This window comes from Pongo pygmaeus, chromosome 9 (genome assembly GCF_028885625.2).
Source record: "Pongo pygmaeus isolate AG05252 chromosome 9, NHGRI_mPonPyg2-v2.0_pri, whole genome shotgun sequence".
NCBI lineage: Eukaryota > Metazoa > Chordata > Mammalia > Primates > Hominidae > Pongo > Pongo pygmaeus.
The window spans coordinates 81,505,382-81,520,844 of record NC_072382.2 but is presented as its reverse complement, the minus strand read 5'-3'; the positions used below and the strand labels follow the sequence as shown (position 1 = coordinate 81,520,844).

At 37.3% G+C, this 15,463-nt stretch overlaps 1 non-coding gene across 1 annotated transcript; it reads right to left on the bottom strand.

The window, feature by feature from the left end:
* Positions 1–1,215: 1,215 nt before the first annotated feature.
* On the bottom strand, positions 1,216–1,322 carry LOC129009098 (U6 spliceosomal RNA). The gene has a single exon (XR_008492641.2). It is a non-coding gene; the product is annotated as a U6 spliceosomal RNA (small nuclear RNA).
* Positions 1,323–15,463: the final 14,141 nt, after the last annotated feature.

The window sequence follows — 15,463 nt, the reverse complement described above, 5'->3', positions numbered from 1 at the left end:
GATTTTCCTTCTGATGTGTTGTCAGGTCAGTAGTAGCCTATAGCTACATCACAGTGCCTATGTAATTCATCTCCCTTCAACTCAACATGTAGGCTCAAGAAATGTGAGTATAATATGATAAGATATTTCAAGAGAGAGACCGGTTTCACGTAACTTTTATGACGGTATATTATTATAGTTGTTCTATTTTATTACTATTGTTATTAATCTCTCACTGTGCCTAGTTTACAAGTTAAATATTATCATGGGTATGTATGTATAGGAACAAACATAGTATACCTAGGGTTCTGTACTATCCATGGTTTCAAGCATCCACTGGGAGTCTTGCAATGCATCCCACATGAATAAGTGGGGACTACTGTGCTTACTATGTGCCAGGCACTGTACTAGACCCTACATCTCTGAGTTTCGAGGCCAATACCTTTTCAGTGTACCATGTTGAAAGTTCATTTAAGACAACCAATGACAGGACTCCTACAACGTTAAATGATTTTAAAATCAATTAAGACAGCTAGGCAGGTGGAATCCTGTGTTTTATGCTAGTGAAACTTGGTTGAAACTGTATTCAGGCTTAAATTCCACAGTTTCAAAAGTATATAGTGTGTGTGCTCCAGGGGAAAGTGAGGGGCTTAGCAACCTTATTTTCCAAGGATTAGCTGGGGAAAAAATGAATAATAATCTGGATTAGTAGAGAGGGGAAATGATAGCTGTTTTTAGAAACTGAAAATGTTATCTTGTGACTGTTGGATCAGGCCTACTTTATCTAGATCCTGAAGAAAGAAGCAGGATGTAGAGTGAAAGGAACAGAAAAGTGGTTTTTGGCTTAACAGAGGGGAAAAAAAAAAAGCTAATAGTGAGTTCTATCCTAATACTGCCAAATGAATGAGAGTCCCATTGTTAAAAGTGTGCAGGGAAAAGTTGGACATTCACTGATGGAAAAGGAAGACTGGAATTAATGATAGAAGAGATGCCTCAAAGTCAGTTTCAAAATAGTAATTTACTATTCTCTGATTATATATTGATAGAGACTTCTTTAGAGTTTGCAATCAAAACCTTTTCTAATTTAGCTGAAGCTACTCTGTTAAAAATCTGCTATTTTATAAATACTTGTATAATCCCTGCCCTCTAAGATAGTATAACAAAGATATTTCTGCAAGTTTCTTGCTTTCAATCATTTTATTTATCATAAAAATTCTTTCTTTTCTTTTTTTTATTTAATTTTTTTAACGCTTCATGAATTTGCATATCAACCTTGTGTGGGGGTCAAGCTAATCTTCTTTGTACCATTCCAATTTCAGTATATGTGCTGCTGAAGTGAGCACTATTTCTCATAGTGAGTCTAAGACATAGGCATTACTTTTTCACATTACTAGATGGTAAAACTAACCCAGAGAAGATAAGCAATATATCTAATATCATACTGTTAATTAATAGTAGTACTATGATGCAGACATAATTGAGTAACAATTCTAAACAATGAGTCTTCCTCCACATTTTCATAAAGATCTACAAATTAGAGTAATTTTAAAAAGATCTTCAGTTTTGTAGCTTTTTAAATAATAGAAGTCATAGTTTATTATAACTTTTATAATGAAAAAGGCATGTTGTGGGAAATTTGGAAAATATAGTAAAATTAAAAATAATAAAAAATAGAATAATATCCTCTATAACTCTACCATCTGTAAAATTACTTCAACTATTATAGTGCATAATTTTGTGAGGTTTTTCATATATATATTTCATGAAATATATAAATATGCGATCAAAAATAAGTATTACGTATAAATTACACACATGCGAATATATAAATATATAATTTTTTAATCTTTTTTTTTTGGAGACAGAGTGTCACTCTGTCCCCCAGGCTGGAGTGCAGTGGCATGATGTTGGCTCACTGCAAGCTCCACCTCCCGGGTTCACCCCATTCTCCTGCCTCAGCCTCCCGAGTAGCTGGGACTACAGGCACCCAGCACCACGCCCGGCTAATTTTTTGTATTTTTAGTAGAGACAGGGTTTCACTGTGTTAGCCAGGATAGTCTCCATCTCCTGACCTTGTGATCCGCCTGCCTCGGCCTCCTAAAGTGCTGGGATTACAGGCATGAGCCACTGCACCAGCCTATAAATATATAATTTTTAAGATAAATGGGACCAACTACTTTGTGTTGTTCTTTGCTTTTCATGGGAAATATAATTTTGTAAGTATGTTCTAATATCACTAAACATTTTTCTTTTTTAAATTATTGTTCTAACTGTACTGTGTGCAAGTCCATTTTTATTTTCTGAACACATCAACTGAATATTTTATTTTATGAAGCACTTTTTGGTACTGTGGTTGGTTTTCATGATGCAAGAAGGCCCTGAGACTATTCCGTAAAACATATGTGTCCTTTAATTTTCCTTTTTAAAAATCTTTTTGTCTGTTTTAAATTTTAATAGCTTTTGGGGTACAAGTGGGTCTTGGTTACATGGATGCATTGTCCAGTGGTGAAGTCTGGGATTTTAATGTACCTGTCACTAGAGTAGTATACATTGTATCCAATAGGTATTTTTTCATCCCTCACCCCCATCCAACCTTCCCCTTTTCTGGGTCTCCAGTGTCCTTTATACCACGCTGTATGCCTTTGTCTACCCATATCTGTTTTCCCATTCTTAGGTTACTTTACTTAGGATTATGACCTCCAGTTCTATCCAAGTTGCTGCAAAAGACATTTTTCATTCATTTTTATGTATTTAATAGTACTCCATGTATATGGTACTATGGTTAGAGCAATAATTAAAAAAATTTAGTGATAATAGTCTATACTAAATGAAATATATATACCTTTTTCTTTTATCTACTCATCAATTGATGGGCACTTCAGTTGATTCCATATCTTTGCTATCGTGAATTGTGCTGTAATGTATATACACATACTAGTGTTCTTTTTACATAATGAATTCTTTTCCTTTGCGTCCTCAGTAGTGAGATTGCAGGATAACATAGTAGATGTACTTTTAGTTATTTGAGAAGTATTCCTGCTGTTTTCCGGAGAGGTTGTGCTAATTTACATTCCCAGAAACAGTGTATAAGTATTCTCTTTTCACCACATCTGTGCCAACATCTATTTTTTGACTTTTTAATAAAGGACATTCTATCTGTGGTAAGATAGTGTCTCATTGTGCTTTTAATTTGCATTTCCCTGATGTAATATCGCTAAATATTTTTCTAAAGCATAAAGTTTATTTGCTTCAGCCTAAAGATATATTGAGAAGACATAAAAATCCATTTTTATTGACATGCTAGTAGAATTATTTCCCTGAAATATTGAGACTTGTGGTCAGTAAAAGGAATTTTTTGCTTCATCTGTCCTCAGGACTGAAGACAGATTAGGAGTAACTGAAAGTAGCCACTGGTTTCCCATCACACTCATGCCTGCTTGATCTAACCCCTTTCCAACAGTAACCTCACTCACCTACTCCTCTCTAAGCACCTTGGACTCCTTCTGTCTCTTGAACTTGCCAAATGTATTCCAGGCCTACATCTGAACACATGGCGTCCACATGACTTAAAAAGCTTTCCCTAGATATTCGTTTGGATCTCTGTTTCAACATCACCTCCTGAAAGGGGTCTTTCCTGACTTGCTTAGCCCCAGAAACCCTTACCATCCTTTCTTCTTTTCCATCACCCTACCTTCACCCTGCTTCATGTTTCTCTATCCCACTTCATTATCTACAGTCATATCATGTAAGTATTTGTTCCTTGGTATTTTCCTTCTCATATATTAAATACAGGGGAATTACAATGCTTTGGTCTTATCAGTAGTCACCTAGAATAGTGCTTGGTATGGAGTGTGTACCCAACATATGCTTATTGCCTGAATGAATGAGTGAGCAGCTTGTAAGGCATGCCTGGCAAAAAATCCCATTTTATTTTTAGTAAGTTGGGAAGTCAGGGGAGGGTTTTGAGCTGTTTCCTCGTCTTTATTTATCATTGATCTAAGAGAGATTATTTAAGAGGCCTGAAGCTTAACATAAAAGTGGATTTATTCTTTGATACTAGAGTTTTTGTGGGAAGAACAAAAACTAGAAGTTGTCCTGAAGGAAGGCTAGGAAGAAAAGACCAGATTGTCAATATAATTGGGGTAGACAGAGCATGGGAGGATGAGACAGAGTCAAATGGGATTTTCTTAAAAAATGAAAAGAGCGATTTCTCAGTGGCACCTGATAAATAAATCTTGGGAAAGTCACAAGGCCTGGTTTAGGTGCTAACATTGCCTTTCTATAGATTTCATACGTGGAAAGTAGGTATATTTAAAAGCCCAAAGTGGAATGGTCTTATTTTTATCAGAAGAGTAATGATAAGCTCATTAATTGTCTAAGCGGATAGGTGACACAAGCCTCAGAAGTATTGTATTGGCTTGCATTTTGAAGCTCCTGTAAAAGAAAATGCAATCAAATTGTGATTTTTGAGAAGGGGGTTATCCATCAGCATTAGAGTCTTGATAAGGCTATATAGGTTTCTTAAAGACACTTCTTCAAAGTTGATAACATAGTTATCTCTCTGTCATGCAGTATAATTGATAGCACTATTCAAAATTAATAGACTTTGATGTGTAGTAGATTAATGCACAGTATGCTCAGAACAGAAAGCTTACCGCTTCTGGGATTTTAACCCACATCTAGAATTCAAATAACATGAAAAGAGAGGGATGGGTGAGGCCTCACGTCTGAGGATACAGCAAAGACCAACAAGTTTTACAACATGATAGTGGTCATAAAATTAAACTTAACAACTCCACAGTCCTGAAAGTGAGATAGAAATGTGTTCAAAGGAAACCTGTGCTTCTGATATGCATCATCCCTCCTATTTTATTACTATAAGCTTAGAGTTCCCATTGCTGGCTCTGCCTGGGCTCTTATAAATACAGTAACATATAGTACTTAAGAAATATTACATTCATGGGGGGATTTCTGTTAGTCTTCTGTGACCTAGATTAATATTGGAACAGTTTAATAGACACAATCATAATGAGAACAAACCTACTAGCATATGTCATCAAAAGGAATGGTCTTTTTTTTAGCTAGACTGGGAAGGAAATTAGGGTAAAAGAAAGAATCAAATCAGGGAAAATCATAAAGATTAATGAAAATAGGGCCCAGACAGGCTGGTACTCTTACAGAAGCTAATATAGAAGCAGCAGTTTATCTTGTCTCTTGTGAGAACTAGACTGGGAAGTCAGGGGGAAGTACCCATCTATGATGCCAGAGAAGAGCTCACCAAAGAGGTAAAATAGAATTTTGTCCTTATTCCTGATTTTCTAGCAGATAGATCAAGGACTTTGGAGGCATAGACATCTAGATTAAGATTCTGGCTCTTTTATTTGTTCTGCGTATGATGTTTGGACAGTCATTTAAACTGCTGGGGTATTAGTATCCTTATCCATACAATGAAGGCAAGCAAACCAACTTTTAGAATCATCATGAAGAATAAATCAGATTAGATACGTTAAGGACCAAGCACAATGCTTGGAACAGGGCTGTTATTTACAATGTACGGGTTATGCCCTGCACAATCACTAAAGGGTACCATTTGCATCTGTAGGACAAATTGTAAGCACTCTTCCATGGCATACTCATACTTTTCATCCTCATTGAACACCATCTCTCAAGGTGTCCACTTTGAGAGTGTAAAATCAAGATGATCTGCCATTACCTTCTCAAACACATTCTGGTGATAGCAGTGATGAGAAATATAGGACACGGAAGACTTCTGAGTCAGTGGCATGTGTCATTCCCTCCATCTAAACTGTGGTTCTTGCCTCATACAGCCAGACTTTTCATGCCTTTTTGGGAAGTGTTCCCTGATGGTTTACATGTTAGTTTGTTTGTTTGCTTTTATCCCAAGCCTGATTAGCTTCCTCTCTCCCAGGTTCCCATGACCCTCTGCATTGACCTCATAGGCTCACTCTCGCAGAGTACATGCCACACTGTATCATAAGTGTTACTTTTTGTGATTCTATCACAGTACTGAGAACTCTTTGAACTTCTGACTTATCCCTGTATGTTTAGTTTCTAGTTCAATGTCTGGCAGTTATTGCTCAGCAAGTGCTTGTTAAATGAATCAACACACAGACTGTCATATGCGAATACATTGCAATATGATCTTGAGCAAGTTACTAAACCCTTCTGAACTTCAGCTTCTTCATCTATAAAATGGGAGAAAATACATACCTAGAAGATATATTGAGCTATATACAACACTTGGGCCAAGTTATTCACTCTATAAGTTGAGCAATATTTCATTATTATTATACTATTTTATGACCATATTCAGATATAATTAAATGTACCAAAAGTATGCCATTACTGAAAAACATTTAAACAGTTGTTAAAAAAAAAAAACCCATCCCATTGAGCCCCTTAATTCTTGGGGTTTCTGGCTCTACATGGTGCCATTTGCCCTTTTCTCACAACAGGGATCCATTCCCCTTTGCCCTTTTTGTGAGTTCATACGTTTATTCTGTCTGACACTCACAAATCCATTATGTTTAATGAATATCCCTTCTGACATCATGCTGCTTAAATGAGGCTAGAGTGCCTAATGATTTTGCTTTTAACAGTGACTTTGTGTACTCAATATTTCTAAACTTTAGCAGAGCTGATCATCATTTTAATATTCCTGAAGTCCACATAGTAGCAGTTAAATTTGTACCAACACTTTTGAGCATTGATCATATAAAATATGCAGGACTAGGCACTATAGGGAGATACAAACATGAACATGGTCCTGCCTCTCCGCTTGAAGTTCAAGGTCTCAGATCAAAAGTCTCTTAGTTAATATGCTGAGAAGAGCCACTCACAGTGATATTCTCTATGGCCGTGAATCAGATCTCTTGAGTTAAAAAAATATTACTTGGGCAGCTGGGACTACATGGTTTGAAAATAGATCTGAATAAGACATGCTCTGCCCTTGTGAATCAGGTAATTTAGTGATGAAAAGGGAGTGGAGAATATAAACATACTATTTTAGTATATTAGGCTAAATGTTTTGGCTGAAGTAAGCACAGAGCGTGTTGGTGGTAATAAGGTAAGAAGTAGTCAGACTAGAGATGAAGGAAAGCCTTAAAAAAGTGATGAAGGAAGGCTTCTTGAAAAGCCCACTAACGTAGGTTATCACATTTTGATCCCTGTGAGAATCAAAAGAAAAATTTAACTCAATAGTTGGCATAGAGTAAGTATTCATATTAGATAATTGTGTTATAAAATAACATTTATAAACATCATTATAATTATTGAGTAATAATATGAGTGAAAATAGTCAAGAAAAGGGTACTCCAGGCAGAGGGAAATGGGAGGAAAGGCATGGTATAAGGTTACTATAAACGGTTGTACTGAAGGAGAATTAAGGTAAGGATTGATGAAAATCAAGTATGGATAGACTAGAAATGGGCAGGAGAGTCAGGCCAGAAAACCTAGATTTTGTCCTGCAGGAGGAATGTTCTCATAGTGTTAAGGAAACAAGTGACTCAGTCAGATTTATTTTTAGAAAACCTGTTCAGCCACCATGTAGAAGATTGATTTGAGAAGATCAAGACAAAAGACAGGAACACTAGTTTAGATGTCTGTTACAATGGTACAACTGAGAAATGAGGAAGGCCTGGACTTTGCACAGGGGTAGAAAAGAAAAGAGAATAAGCCATCATGGAGACTATGAGTAGATGATACAGGCTATTTATTTAATGATGTACGTGTTGAAAATAAAAGGGAGACAGAAGAATGAATGAGAGCATCAGGGTTTCTCTCTGGCTGTGTGATAGCAATGAAAGAGGAATGAGTTCAGTTTGGCCACACTGTCTTTCTAGTGCCAGGTGGACAGTTTCAACAGGCATTTTCATATATGAATTGGAAGCTGAGATAGAACATCACTGTTGGAAACAGTAATTTGACAGTCTTCTGCATATAGAGAGAATAACCTTAAAAGTAGTTAAGACTGTGTGAGAAATGCCTCTAGAGAAGGAAAAGAGGGCTAAGTAGAGGTTTGGACCATATTTGGGAGAGGAAAGACTTTCAGCAGAAAAGTGGCAAGACTGGGTAGTTTTTAGAAGCCTACAGATGATAGCTGCCTATATCAGTTATCAAACAACAGTGTGTGTAATAAACAACTGAGGATCTTGTACAAGATTCCCTGGCCCCACGCTAAGAAAATCTGATTGATTATGATGAAGCCTAGGAAACTGCATTTTCCAGCAAGCACCCAGGTGATCTGACACAGATGGTTCATGAATCCCACTCTGGGAAACACAGACCATATTACTGTTGGAGTGGGAGAAGACTGAACACAGGGTATGTGCTCATCAAAGTGCTATGCTTAATGAACTAGATGTGAGCCTCCTCCAGATTTGCTTGGCAGGTAACCAACCGAAGAAAATTCTTGTTATCAATTTTCACTTATTTTCTAGACCAAAAATATGACCCAAACCCGGGTCAAAACCTCACACACCCAGAGCAGAGTTTGCAGACACAAATAAAAGTCAGGCTGGGGAAAATGAAGGAAATTCAATGCAATATATTTGTATTCTGTCACTGAGGCACTGTCTAATGTTGCTGTAACTATGATGTATAGGTCTATCAAAGCATGTGTTACCATGGTCTGAATTTCCCAACTGGAGAAAAATGATTAATGTAGAGATTTGCATTCGATGTGGTCTTGGACATCAATATTTCAGCTTAGGTAAACAGGAGCTTTACCTAATTTATTGGCTTTCATTATGGATGACTTGTAGAAGCCAAATTCCCCCTCTGCCGCGAAAATGACCTTTCATGCTCTACAAATCAATCTAGAAGAAGTGAAGCAAGTTGGTTAATGTTTTAGGAAGGAAAAAAATGACTTCACATGTCAGGGACTTAATTGTTGTGATTTTGACCCATTTTGAAATTAGTTAACATTTGCTTCAGGCCTCTGACTTCATACATTATTTATTTTCATCTTGGCATTGCTTAAGTCTCTTCATGTGCCGTATGCTTATAACATGTGAGAATCTTTTTCTAAATATTGCACTTAAGTAATAGCGTTATGAGTCTGAAAATTTAAAGCCCAAAGTGTGTTCCCCACACACATACACGCACATGAATATTATTTCAGGCCATACTGCTTTGGGGTACATTTTAGCTCTCCTTGGCAAAGCTTCTAGATGTTACAGCCAGCATTACAGAGCAATTTCCTTGTAAGAGTTTTATGTTGCAAAGTGTGTCAGAAGTTAATCAAAGGGTAACAATGCAAAAGTCTGTGCATACAGCTTCCTGGAGACTGTGGCCAGCCCATGCTGTCAGTCACTGTCGAAACTGTAGCACACAGGGGCGTATGGCACCTTTTTCTCTCCTGTGAGAAAATGTTTCTGACCACAAAGGTCACTGCCTTTATGGCATATATCTATTAGCCTGTTGTTGTGGTGTGAATCCCAAGGAGAAGGCATCTCGTCAGCTGTCTGGCTCAGATGCATGGTCTCTGCAGCTTCTTGCAGTAAAGGGTCAAGCCCTGCATCTTGCTTCTGACTGTCAGCATCAGCGTGGGCCTTTCCTATCATAACCTCTGCATCCTGGTGAGTAATCACTTATGCCTGGCCTTGAAAATGACTATCCCATTACTTGTTCTGTGTAATCATGGGAGAGGAGTGCCTTTGGAATCATTACACAAGCTACACCTTCCAACCAGCCTGGGCGTCCTCACGGCTTGGATGGGGAAAGGCAATCTGTGAGAATGTTCCATCATGCCAATGCCATACGACGATGGTGATTTAGAAGCTGGAAGAAAGGCTTAGAAACTCTTATGTATTCCTGACATGGGTACCACCTTCTAATCACCTATTTTTTTTTTATTCTTGACACTCATTTGAAGTTGAACAAAAACCAGTGTATAGATGAGACCCGACAGCTGTTTCCCAGATGTACAGAAACAACCATTGCAGCTGTCTAAAACTAGGGCATTTGCATTTGCATGAGTTTGGATTATATCTTTCATTAATTTGGGTCATAATTTATGTACAAAGCTCATAGAACAAAGAATATGCATGTCCAATGCAGCCTTTTAAAAAAAATCTTTAAGCACAAACATAGAAATTCCAGGGATTCTATTCACCTGGTAAAATGCAGACTTGTTGAAGGTGATTTTCACTGTACAGATGTTAACTAAAAATCTACTATATTCACAGCAGTTTTTCTGTCTGCTAAAAATCTACTCATCTTTCCAACTTTATTGTCACCTTCTGCATGAAGCTGTCTTCTGTTCCTGAAGTTAGAATTAATTGATATCTTCCCTCAGGAATTTGGAACCAGATTCATGGAGGCTGGAATTTGATGCTCTCATTTCCTAGTAATGCTCATTGAAGTAAATGCTGAACAAATGCTAATAGTATCCTAATGCCAATAAGAAGCAAGGAAGGGAGGAAAACATGCAGGCAGGCACATTTATATTAACTGAAAATAGGTAGTTTTGAAATAAACATTTATATAATATTTTACAATTCAGAAACACTTTCTTTTTTTTTTTTTTTTTTGTTTTTTTTTTTGTTTTTTTTTTTTGTTTTTGGAGACAGAGTCTTTCTCAGCCACCCAGACTGGAGGGCAATAGCATGATCTCAGCTCACTGCAACTACTGTCTCTTGAGTTGAAATGATTCTCCCATCTCAGCCTCCTGAGTAGTTGGGATTATAGGCACCCACCATCATGCCCGGCTAATTTTTGTATTTTAGTAGAGACAGGGTTTCACCATGTTGGCCAGGTTAGTCTTGAACTCCTGACCTCAGGTGATCTGATGGCCTCAGCCTCCCAAAGTGCTAGGATCCAGGTGTGAGCCACGGAACCTGGCCTCCTATTAAATATAAGGTCCAGTTTTGCATAATTTCTTTGCTCATGCATATGAAATAGGCTATCAGAAGCAGCCAGGTCAAAAATTGAATGCTTTGCTGCTTGGACATTTCTTCTACCAGATACCCTAAATCAGCAGTCCCCAACCTTTTTGGCACCAGGGACTGGTTTTGTGGATGACAGTTTTTCCACATACTGGGAGTGAGTGGGATGGTTTCAGGGTGATTCAAGTACATTACATTTATTGTGCACTTTATTTCCATTATTATTACATTGTAAGACACAATGAAAGAATTATACAGCTCACCATAATGTAGAATCAATGGGAGGACTGAACTTGTTTTCCTGCAGCTAGATAGTCCCATCCATGGGCAATAGGAGACAGTGACAGATCGTCAGACATTAGATTCTCATAAGGAGCAGACAACCTAGATCCCTCACAGGTGCAGTTCACAATAGGGTTCATGCTCCTGTGAGAATTGAATGCCACTGCTGATCTGACAGAAGGCCTAGCTCAGGCAGTAATGTGAGCAATGGGGAGTGGCTGTAAATACAGATAAAGCTTCACTTGCTTGCCAGCTTGCCTCTCTTAACAGGCCATAGACTGATAATTGTCTGTGGCTCAGGGGTCAGGGATTCCTGCTCTAAATTATCACTCTCAAGTTCAAAGTTTCACAGATCTGTAGGGCAGGAGCATAATCCAAATAAGCTCTTTGCCAAATGTGACCTTTGCTCCATTGCCAATAAGTTCCTTATCTTCATCTGAGACCTCCTCATCCTGGCCTTTGCTGACTATTAGCATTTTGATTACAACCGTTCAACAAATCTCTAGAAGTTCCAAATTTTCCCTTATCTTCCTGTCACCTTCTGAGCCCTCCACACTCTTCCAACCTCTGCCCATTACCCAATTCCAAAGGTGCTTCCACATTTTCAGGTATCTTTATAGCAATATACAACTCCTGGTACCAATTTTCTGTATTTGTTTTTTCTCACACTGCTATAAAGTAATAGGAGGTTTAAGAAACGAGGTTTAATTGGCTCACAGTTCTGTGGGCTGTACAGGAATCATGGCAGCATCAGCTTCAGGGAAGCCTCAGGAAACTTAGTGACAGAAGGCAAAGGAGGAGCCATTACTTCATCTTGTCTGAGCAGGAGGAAGAGGGAGAGCGGGGAGGTGCCACACACTTTTAAACAACCAGATCTCAGGAGCACTTACTATCACAACGACAGCACCAGGGGTGGTGTTAAATCATGAGAAACCAGCCCCATGATCCAAACACCTCCCACCAAGCCCCACCTTCAGCATTGAGGTTTACATTTCAACATGAGATTTAGGTGGGAACACAGATCCAAACCATATCAGATGAATAATTAAAATGATATCTTTAAGTCTGCTTTTTGATTACATGTAAATGTGAATTGGGACCTGGAAAAGAAATTAGATGATTAATTTAATAAATTCAAGACTCACCATCAAATACACTGATTAGTGATCAACATTTTTAGTTAGGATTATTATGTTAGGGTATTGAGAAAAAGCCAACCTAGGTGGATCATAACTAAAATAATGTCCTTTGCAAATCTAAGAATCCCCTTTCTCTTTCTAGTGGAAGTTTCTATGCCAGTTTTTTTCACATGATCCTAATGAAGATTGATTTCTAATAGTACTGTCGTATATATTTTATAACTAGCAAAGCATAAAATGTCTTCTTTGAACTGTTAAATAAAACATGGAAAAGCATTGATACTGAAGACAGAAATGTAATGTTAGGACTGTGTGTATTTGAATGAAAATATTTACCCTGATAATTAAAACACATATAAAAGAAGATCTTTTAGTCTGACCTTTATGAATGTGAATTTGTATCTTAACGTCTGACATTCTTGGGATATTAAAATGAAACAATCATTATACTAAATCATAATAGTTAAAATAATTTGGAGGTATAGAGCTCTAAAATCTTAGAGGAATCACAGGGTTTTGGTGAAATTGAGTTATATTCTTAATTATTTTATAAATAGAAAAGAATTTAAATCATAATTAATTTTATATAAAGAAAACCTACCTTATTACAATTTTTGAAATATATAAATTTTAATGCATCCAAATATTTTCAGTATTCTTTCATGCTATGGAACTTGCTTATGCCCAAGTATCTGATTACAGATTTAGGATTAGACTCATTGCTTCCATGCCAGCATGAATTTCGGTTGCTTATTAACATGTGGGTTATAACTTTGAAGAAGTCAGATCGTGGAAGATCATACACATGTTGCACTTGCTATCTCACAGGCATTCTGTAATTAGACTGGATTCATTTGCCAGACCCCTCCCTGAGCTAACGAGCTAAGGTACTGCTGTGTCTCTTTTTATTAAGAAAATTGAAGTTGGAGATTAAACGACTCTAAAATGACTCTTGCTTCATTTTGTCAGGTCATTTCTGAAGGCTAGACTGAACGTGGGTCTGAATTCTGTAGGGGATTTTGAGTCACTTGATAAGAACATGATTTTCTCTTATTGCCTTTTTGTTATTTTCCCGAAATATGAAGTGAGATTCTATTATTTGTACTGAAAAAAGTACCGCATGCTTTATATTACACATCTTTCTATTTTATGTCCTACTTATTATGCTCCTGTATTTCCCCTTTTCCAGATAAGTCAACATTTTCACTGGACCAATTGGACTGAAAAGGCAAGACTGAATGAGGTAGGCCATTTGGGGGCTGCTGTGAACACACACATATTCAGCAATCCTGTGGTGAACAGAAATTTAACCAAGCTGGCTTTCTAGTTTGGTCTGGTTGCACCTTGTTTGGTCAGATTCTTGCAAAAGTCTGAGTTAAATACAGCAAACATGCAGGTGGGTAAAACAATTATTATTTTGATCCTTTGGCCTTAAATTAGTGAAGTGTGGCATGCCTATATGTACAGAAAATATAGGGACAATTATTTTGCATTGGTTGGGATGCTGTTGAGTAATGGTGAGATTGTGAGAAAAGGTAGCTAGACTGGAATTATTACTCAGGAATTTGTCTGCTGGCTTGAGAGGGAACTTAAGGGGCTGTGATATATTAAGACTCTTCCCACTCACTTTAGGGGACAGGAATGTTGTGGCGTTCTTTTCAGCAAGCTGAATATAAACAGTCTAGACACAATACATGCTTTGAAACTGATTCTGCACCAGGGGAAGTGAGAATGGATTGGTCAGGGCCAGAATAAGGTGTTGCTCCAGTGAGTGTTGACTTCTCTGGTGCAATCCGAATTCTCAGAAGAGCCTTTAGGTACTGGCTTCTCAGTCTTACTGTTTTTGGTTTTGAAATTGCTTTCCTAGTGTAAACTAAATGACTTTTCTTTGAAGCAAGAAAATATGTAAGTAAAGTCTTAAAATTATGTATGCCTGTTGATTTACTTATTCAATTTAGAGTCATTTATTTAAGGAAAAATTAAAAACTAATTTTAAAATTTGTATGCAATATTTTTACTGTGGAATTATTTAAAATAATGAAACCTTGGGGAGAAAGCCCACTACCTAATAATTTGGAGTTTGTTCAATAAATAATGGCATAACCACATGGTGGAATATTATGCATCTGTTAAAAGTTATAATTGTGAAAAATGTTTAATCTCAACAGAAAATATAGAGGCAAGATATCAAGTAAGAATGCAGCATTCAGAATTATCTATATTGGGGCATGGCTTTGATTTATACTTAGAAATTAGATGGGGAGAAAATACAATTTGTTCTCAGAGTTCTATTCTGTAAGATACTTTTTCTCAGACAATAATGCCAATTCCATAGGAATGTGGTGCACATTTTATAAGTTGATGTGTACAAATTAATAAGCACATGTTATATCCAATAAACACTCACGCTGCTCATTTCTTCTCCTTCTTTCTTTATTGAACGTGATTTTCTCAAGAAACCATGACTTCCCATCCAGTCCTCCAAAGGCAAGCACATTTCATGCTGGATTCACATCCACCTGCCCATGCTTTTTGCTACCTAGAAAACCTTTCCAATACCTTTCTTCCACTTTCATGCCAAAACTTCTTCTTTAGGGGTCTCTTGTTTCCACTTTATGCCTTGCATTCCTTTTCCTTAATTCTGTTATTCTTACATAACCGAATTAACTCCTCTGCATTCATAGCTGACTTTAGCTTTGGTGAATTGTTATTTTCTCTGTACCAACTCTTACCGGGTTGAGATGGGTGGAAAGGGTGAGGAGTAAGACACAAAAATGTCCAAGCTTAGGAATAAGGTCCCCTATTAAGAAGAAAACATCCTGTAATAGACAAGAGGAGCCAAAGAAAGGTAGGTTTTTCCTAAGTGGCTCCAGTGCAGTCTCTGGGACTTGGAGGTCTGAGAGTTCCTCATGATGGCAACTCCCACCTCTTGTCTACTACCTAAACTTTCACATCTCCAGTTACTTAGAACCTCAGCAACAAAACTAACAGTCTCATCTGCCAGCCTCTACTCTGCTTCATGTTCTTTCTTATTCATGCTGGCTTTAATGACTTATATTCTAACCCTATTTTCTCTCTACCACTTCCATCTGACTTAACCCTATATTTCCTTATAATTTACTCAAATGCTATTCCTTAGATTAAGCTCTAAAAATT